Source organism: Eulemur rufifrons, chromosome 16 (assembly GCF_041146395.1).
Source record: "Eulemur rufifrons isolate Redbay chromosome 16, OSU_ERuf_1, whole genome shotgun sequence".
Classification (NCBI taxonomy): Eukaryota; Metazoa; Chordata; class Mammalia; order Primates; family Lemuridae; genus Eulemur; species Eulemur rufifrons.
The window spans coordinates 53645563-53654155 of NC_090998.1; the positions used below are offsets into that span (position 1 = coordinate 53645563).

The 8593-nt window shown below is 31.1% G+C and overlaps 1 protein-coding gene across 4 annotated transcripts in view; it reads left to right on the plus strand.

Moving 5' to 3' along the window:
- The window catches only part of CPSF6 (cleavage and polyadenylation specific factor 6), a 30859-nt gene extending 23161 nt beyond the window's left edge, over positions 1 to 7698 (plus strand). For 2 of the 4 annotated variants that reach the window (XM_069490222.1, XM_069490224.1), the window contains one exon: positions 2825 to 7698. The gene's annotated coding sequence lies outside the window, so the exon portion shown is untranslated. The remainder of the gene's footprint in view (positions 1 to 2824) is intronic. The other 2 variants (XM_069490221.1, XM_069490223.1) reach the window with 1 other exon arrangement.
- Positions 7699 to 8593: the final 895 nt, after the last annotated feature.

Genomic DNA, 8593 nt, shown 5'->3' on the forward strand with positions numbered 1-8593 from the left:
ATGCTATCCATATTTATGAATTTTCCTTCTGTGGTAGTATGTTACAACTCACAAAGAATTCTGAGTAATAGTTTATTTTGAAATGTCCATTTTGTGAATCTTTTGGGGGTAAAGCTCATTTTTCTTTGACTGTGATGCAGTTTATTTCTACTATTTAGTGGACGACCTAGAGCAACAATTATGTATATATTTTATAGAGTAATAAAATGCTTTAGTTAAAATGAGGTAAGTACTATGTCCAGAGGTAGAGAGATAACAATATGAAATGTTTTGGCAGCAAGGAACTTTTTGTAAGCATCTGTAATAAACAGAAGTGTTTTTGTGTAATATGTTCTAGTCAACACAAGAAGGAAGTTTGATTTTAAAGAGTTAACTTGTATATAGATACTTCTCTTGCCCACCTCTTCTCCATTCTTATCAAGGAGAAATTATCTGATAGAGAAAAGTGATTTATATTCATTGAGTGCATAATGCATCTCAAATTATATGAGGATTCTTTTAATCAATATGGAAACCTAGAAAAGAGCCCTATCAAATATATACTTGAATCTTAAAAGATGAATTTACCATGAGTTTAAAATGCCAATGCTAACAAATTTACTGAGATAAGTTTCTAACATAAACACTCATAATTTGAGTTGTTAAGAATGGTTTGATCATACATTATCTAAAATGCAGGTATTTCTCTGTGTATTGGAATTTTATTTAAGTGCTCACTTTAGTTTACAGACTTTAAAGAGCTGTTGTAGATTCCATTTGTCTTAGTTGTTTTAATGATTGTTTATACATAGGTCTTCCTTTTATAATTGATAGCTAAATCAAGTAATTGTGTGGCTTTAACATTACAGATTTGACCAAATGATATTCTGAAAACATGAGCATTGAATGTATTTGTCACTTTTAAGCTTCTTTTTGATATCTTTGTTTATGTAGATGTCTACTTAGACATTTGAGACTATAATATGGAATTGGATTATTGGAAATGGGTTGTATTCAAATTTGCTTCCGTTTGAGATTGTAAAATTTGTATTTCCAAGTGGATATACATGTAAAGTGTTTAGAAATAGAAATTAAAAACTGCTAGACTATCCCCAGATTTTATATGTCTGTATGGTGAAAATTAGAGATTTATTAATAGTAAAGATCTATCCATATAAAGTATAATCAAGCAAAAGATGAGTACGTTAGTCCTGATTAAAGGTGTGCGTTGTAAGTTTCACAAACAGGATTCTCCATATAAAAAGTAGTATAATTCTTCACTGGAGCGATGATAATATTAAGTTGTAGTATATGTGATGTGTTTTATGGAAGGGTTGAATATTTTCGTTTTGCCTACTATAACTTTAATTTTTCCCTCTTAATGACCCAGTCTCTCCTCTTTATCCCTTCCAGCACAACAAAAAATTTAGGGGAAATAACATTCCTTTTCAGTAAGATTTATGCATTTCCCAGTAATTCTTTTTTCAGAATAGAACATATTCCTTGTCTCTCTTTCAGTTTTTAAAAAGTGCATTGCAAGTAGTAAAAATAAAACATTTGAAAGCTGCCATTTTAGATTTCTTCCATTAAATAATTTCACTAAATAGCTTCATCAACATAAGATGAAGGTGCATTAAAAGGTATCATGAGAAATGGCTGAAGTATCTCTTTGAAAAATATGGGCATATAGAAACTATTTAAAAGAGAAAGGCCAGGATTATAACATCTGTTTTTTCCTTTTGCAGTTGTAAAATTTGAAGTTTTTACTGCTAGGCAGTGTGAATTTGTACGTGCACTGATGCTCTTAAGTTAAAACCTAGTTGGGGAAAATTTATAATTGCAACAGAAAATTACTCCTAATTACAAAGCAAAATATTTTTCAATTATTTTTATGGCAAAATACCACTAAACATTGTGCCCTTTTGACTCTTAAATCACTTTATTATTGAAGTGCTCTCAGAATTTATATTTTCAATATCCTGCATTTCAGTGATCACTTATATTCAAGTTAATTGAGGTGAACCTCTACCTGAAGTTTGCATATATGTGTATTCTTGAAATTTTAGTTTATCAACTTTATTCTGTTTCTTTATTTTTCCTTTATGTGAGTTTCCAATGAAATTTATCATTGTAGATTCCCATTTAGCTTATTTTTGATTAGTTTATATACTAAATTAGATTTTTCAATATAGGTGGAATAGAGTGAGAGTAAAGTAAATGTTTTAAATTTGTATAATGTTTAAAGATTTGTATGTGGATGTCGTATTTTAAATGTCCATACTGACCTATCTATTTATAAATTAATAAATTTTGTAACATGGAGCACCATTTGATTTATAACTATTGCAGAAGTTCCTGTATGCTGTTAAATAAATACAATTAATTTGTAAAATAATTTATTGCATTTTATATTCAGTTCAGTATTTAATTGTTAAACGAGTTAATATAGAATTGATATGTGGGTAAATGAAAAATACTTACCTTAAAATCATCCAAGCATTTTCCATTTCTTTTTGTAGTTTGCATATTTTAGAAAATGACTTATGAATGTTTCCATCATCACAGAAACAGTAGCTGCTATATTTTCATTTGTTTCAGTCATTAAATTTATAAGGCAATAATATCTAAGAAGAAAGAAATCAGTGTCTCAATTTTAATCATCTGATAAATTGGGAACATTTGTCCACCACAAGGGCAGCTACTGTTTCATTTAATTCTTATTTTGTGTTAGAATAACGTAACAGTGAAGTAGATGCACGACTTGTGTATGTATAGTTAAGCCAGCGTTTTTCTGTGTATTATGGGGAATAGCAAAATCTACATCACAAATTTTGACACATTACAGCTGAAGGAAGAGGATCACCTTCCAAGACAAAACAGTCTTCATGGGGGAAAAATGACGCTTGTCCAGCAGTTTGCTTCTTGTGATTGAACTGAACCTGTAAGGATTCATGGATAAAATGAACAGGAATAGATCTGAATAAAGCAAATCTGCATAAATGGTAACCAGTAGCTCTACTTTTATTTTTTATGTTGCTTAACTGTTTTATTTGAAGGAAACCTGTGTGATTTAAAAAGTTATAGCTTTTGCAACTTTATTACTGGTTATATACATTTGGCCATTATAATGTGCAAGCAATTGGAAAAAAAAAGTCAAGTAAATGCTTGTTTTTATAGTAGTTTGTTCTTGTTAAAAATGTTCATATGATAATGTCTGTAAACAGCACCACTTTGATTACAATAGATGTAGTGTTGTAATAAACTGTTTAATGGGGCTGATGTGTAAAGCTGTTCAAGTTATTTGATGTTTACACCTCAGGGAAAGTCTTGTGTTCAGCAATATCTAAAGATAATGTTACTATGACATTTTTACTGTCCTTTACAAAAGCATTGCAATAGCGTTTTTGGATTTGCATCAATCTAATCTTGCGTTCAGTGAATTAAACATACTAATTAAGTGTCACTTGCCCTTGATTTTGATATTAGAATAGGTGATTACATGGATATTTAATATTTCTATATTCTGCTTTTCTAGCTGTTTTTACCTAGTTTAGCTTGTGACTTTGCTGAATGGTATGTAAACTTGTAAAAACTGAAATTTGACAGACATAGCAATCCAGTCAATGTGTGTTAGGGGTCAAAAAAATGTGAAGTTTTAACATTTTAGTGAAAACCCATCCATATTTTCTATGTAATGCAGCTTAATTACAACACAGATGTACTGAAACACTTAATTGTGTACTGCTAGCATTGGAAGAAATATTTTGACAGTTCTGATTTGATGCTGCAGTTATTTGTTGTTTCATATTGATGGTTTATTTTTGAAGCCATAGGCAGTGTAAATACAGTGTGCTGCAGATACATGTGAGTTAAGAGAGCCTTAGTTTTATTTTTTGCTTGGTATAGATTCTTGAAGGAAGTGATGTTAACACTGGGTTGTATTCTCTAGTATGTGTAATGGGATATTATAGATGTACCCTGTCTGCACACTTTAAGGAATTCTGTGTATATTCATGCAACCTGTTGATTCATGCTAGAGTTACTTAGTTAATCAAAGATTTTTTTTTTCAAACCTGCCTTACTTATGGGCCCACATTAAAAGCACCTGGCTAGCATGTGTTCTTAATTGCAAAATTAGAGGCAGTGTCTTAATTAGATAAATTTTTATAGGAAGGTAATTCTGAATCACTATTCAGAAATTTGAGTTAAAATTCTTAAGCAAGTTAATTTGTTAATATATTTTTAAGATCTGATTATCTTTGAGAGATCTGATAATACACATTGGTTTTTAAAGTATAGCCAAATTTTAGGACAATGCTTAAAGTATTTAGGTACCCTAGATATTATGTAATGAGCATCTGTAGAAGCCTCTCCAGAAATTTCCACTGCCATTCTTCAGTTTTATCTTGTCCGCTATCAAACTACTTCTCACAAAATTGACTGTTTTGAATTATCCATATTACTGCCAGCTTTATTTTAAAATATTTTGTGTTTGGAGTATCTGTGCATGGGATCATTGGTGTTTATCAGAACTGTTTGCTCTCAGAAGTGGTTTTTTAAGTGTTTTTTATCTTGTTGAAATGCAGGGTTTTTTTTAACATTTGAGAGTTGTATTGAAATCGATTTTCTTGTTTTCTGTATAGGTGTTAGTTTTTGTCATTTCTTAGCTTTTTTAATATTTTAAGTACATTGCCCTAACGCGAAGAAGGATGGACATAAATATATTACAAGGGAAATTAGTTAATAGTAAGATTAAAAGGTAAGTAAAATGTCCATGAGAATAAAAATATCTCTGAACAGTTTTAAAATGGAATCACAAAAATCTAACTGCACTTGAACGTGAAATGAAACTGGAAATTTTGTACTAATTAAACCCTTTATTTACCTTGTCATTTTTTATCAGTGAAACCCTTTAATTGCTCCTTCTATATCACTGTTCTCCCTGCTTGGCTGATCTCATTGCATGACTTTTGTTGCAGACAATGTGAGTGTACTAGATTTGTTTGCTGCTAGTCCATTATTTTAAGTTGTTGTCAGAGAGAAATAACTTTTTGGTTTGACCAAGTAATTTTGCAAAGTCCTTCTCTACCTGATAACACATGAATGTATAGCAGTTAAGGTGAAAATCGCAAGCCTTGTTTAATTCTTCATACCCCCTTCTGTTTATAGGCTGGTGTTATTTGAAAACTCTTCTTCATTTTTTAATGTGTGAAAACAATCCAAAGAGAAAAACCCTTGCGCAGACACCAAAAAAATATAGTGTCTCAGAGACCTTTTTATTTTTTCCTTAATTAATAACTGTAGTGGATATGAAAGCAAACTTGAGTTGAATTTTAAACCATAGCATTTATTAGTGCTATGAAGTCACATTCCTTTCAGCCAGTAGTAAAGTATGGGTGAGTGATACAGCACCTGAATGGTATTGCCTCTGAAGCAACAGTGAATTGAAAGTGGTGCTTTTGGTTAAAGGAAGTATGTTGTGAAAAGCATATTCCAGTATACATTTGCAGGTGTTTATTTTGTCAGTTTTCATAAGCAAGATTTGGAGTGGCAGTGGCTTTTGATCATAGTTTAGCCTATTTGATGACCGTTTTACCTAGAATGTTCTTAAGCAGTTAACTACAATTTGGAGTTCACAAATAACTGTAGCTTAAGATATTATTTTCATTTAATTCTCCTGTGGAGAATCTTGCTTTATTTTCTACTAGTTTCGGGTCAGTTCTTAAAATAAACATGGAGGTTTTAATGAATGTTGTATAATATTTTATAGTGAAAGGGGGAAATTGTTGAAAGGGTAAAGACTTTCTCTTTCCCTTATGTATTTAAATGTGCCAATAACCTAAATACATACTGTTTTATACAATGAGATGCTCTTACAAGACTTTTTGTTGGAGTGATCGCGACATTTTGGTTTTCATACCTGAATGACCATTGCATTTTCTGTATCTTACAAAATGGCTCCAATTTTGTGTTTTAAGCTTCAGCTTAAGTTATTTTAAGAGGAAGTTTGTGTTCTAATTCTTTACTGAGAATACAGTATTGAGATTCTCTCTTTTTTACAAATAACTGCTTTTTAAATTTTATTCATAAGTTCATTTGCATCCCATAGCCCTCTGTAAATGTTTACCCCAGTTGTATGTACTTAAATGCACGCTTATCCATTGTATATATTAGACATTTTTTGTGCTAAAATATATTAAGTGGGATTTTTGTAGCAAAGCATTCTATTTTTCTGTTCCTACAGTGTGTGTGTATGTGTGTGTGTGTGTTTTTAACATTAACCTTCAGTTTAAACACTGGTGTATTTATTTTATTTTTTAGCAACTTGACTCTTAGAAGCCTTAGACTAATTTTTTCAATAAGTATTCAACCAAAAATTACAAATTTATTAAGATGTGGCCTTACATATGGCATTCCTTATGTTCGTAATGTGAGATTTTTGATTTAGAGAAATCAAGATTCAGGATTAAAGTTTCATTGTAAGTTGAAATAGAAAATGTGTTAAAATGTCTAGGCTTCTGGGAGAAAGTTCTTATACTCTTCTTTCTTGGCATTAGAAAGAAGCAATGTGAATTTTTATGAATATTCTAAATATTCAGGCAGTTGTATCCTCTTCGGATGACTTAGGTTTGTCTTAACCAGTGTTTTTTTTAAAATTTCAGGTTGTTGGCATTCACTGAGTATGCAGCTACTATGATTTTTATATGGGATGTATAAACACTTGGTTATATACAGACAGATTTTAATGTTTTGAAGACTTCCTGTTACATTAATTAACATATGGTAATGGGAGTCTTTTAAAATATTAGGTTGGATTTAATTGAAGTCACACAAATCTTGAAGTGGTATCTGTGGATGATAAATACTACCAAGAGTTTTTCATGTGGGAGTATCCTAAAACTCCGCCATGGGTGTAAATGTTTTACATTGATTTCATAATTGGACAGACCCTACATTTAGTAAAAACATTTCATTTTGAAGGTGTGTTCTTTTTGTTGCACTGTTACTACGTAACACTTCTCAGCATTCTGTAAGTTAAATTATTTTAAAATACAATGACAAATTCATGTTTATTTTTTTACTTTGAAAATTGTAGTACTCAGGTGGTATTTAATGGGAAAGGATCCTTTGGGGTAAATCATAATGTATTCTAAGGAATGCATCTATAACATTGATGACTTTAGCCTTAAAAAAAGGTCTAATATTCCTTCTTCCTCTGCATCCCATGGTATATTAGCAAAGTAGTTTACAGCCCTGTACAGCCTTACAAAGTTGTTTTACGATTTTTAATGGAAAGCCCTTAACAAAAAAATTGTATCATATTACCAGTATCCATGAATTACTGAATCACAGTTTGTAAATAATTTGTTTAATATCAGAAGGCCAAAGAAAGTCTTAAAATTTTAGCTGTTGACTCTATGGTGACTTCACAATAAGATTTCTGTGCGAAAGGTAAGATGATATTTGATCAAACAGACATCTTTTTGATGTCCTTGAGAACTAGACTTCCATATTAGCTTCTATTAAAAAATTCATTCCATTTTATTGAAATGTTTGTAATTGCAATTTTGTGTTTAATGTTTACTTTGTCTTTTCTTTCTTTAGCATTTAGGTGACTGTTCAGCAGTTTGCTATATGGCCATTGTTGGCCTTAAACTGCACTAGTAGTAACAAGCATGGTATTTATCTTGTATTGAAAATAAAACAGAGTTTTGATAAAACTTTGCAGTTTGTCCTTTTTGTTTGATTTCTAATTTGTTATCCATTGTGTATGGTTTTGAATAATTAATATCCATTGGCAATGTGCAGGGTAACAGAAATCAGACTGGTTGTATTACGTCTTTAAGCCAGCCTCTTAAGTAGTGATTTTCTTCTGTATTGGCATTTTACTGCTCTTAAACATTTGTCCAGTCTTAAGTGCTTAAGTCATTATTAACCTCACTAGACTTAAAAGGTTTGCAGCAAAAAATATTTAAGAGGTTAGCTTGGAAACAATATAGGGTACTTTTGAAACAGTAAAAAATGTGTGATTTCAATAAATCACAAATCAGGTATCAGGCCCCAGATTTCTGACCCACAAGCTTCAGAGTATGTTGAAGGTAACACTTCTAAACAATTGAAAAAGAACATATGAGAAATAACAAGTTACCATCACTGGGATCCTTTCCATGCCTCCATTAAGATTGTGGTTCAGGTTTTTATTAGGTTCTCTGTTATTCTTTGTTATATGTTTACATCCATTGATCCCCCACTGGTGTTGAATTAATTGGGACTCTTGTCTCCTATAGAATTTAACTGTAAGAGGAGATTATTAGGAATATCTTTTGACCAGATGCCACGCTAAACTTCATATGAGTCAGCAGCCCAGGCCTGATTTAGTGAAAGAGGGAGAAGCTTTTTTTACAAAGGATTTATAGGCAGTTTTCCCAGTCTTTCTAGTTTTGTTTCCTAATCATTACCATGAAAACAAGAATTATTACTAGAAACGGTTTCCAGTGCATTCTGGGTCTCCCTTTTATATTTCATTAACAGTTACGTCAATTCTGATCAGCTACCGTCAGTTCCAGATAAATGATATATACATTCTTTACCTTTTCAAAATTCTATATTCATT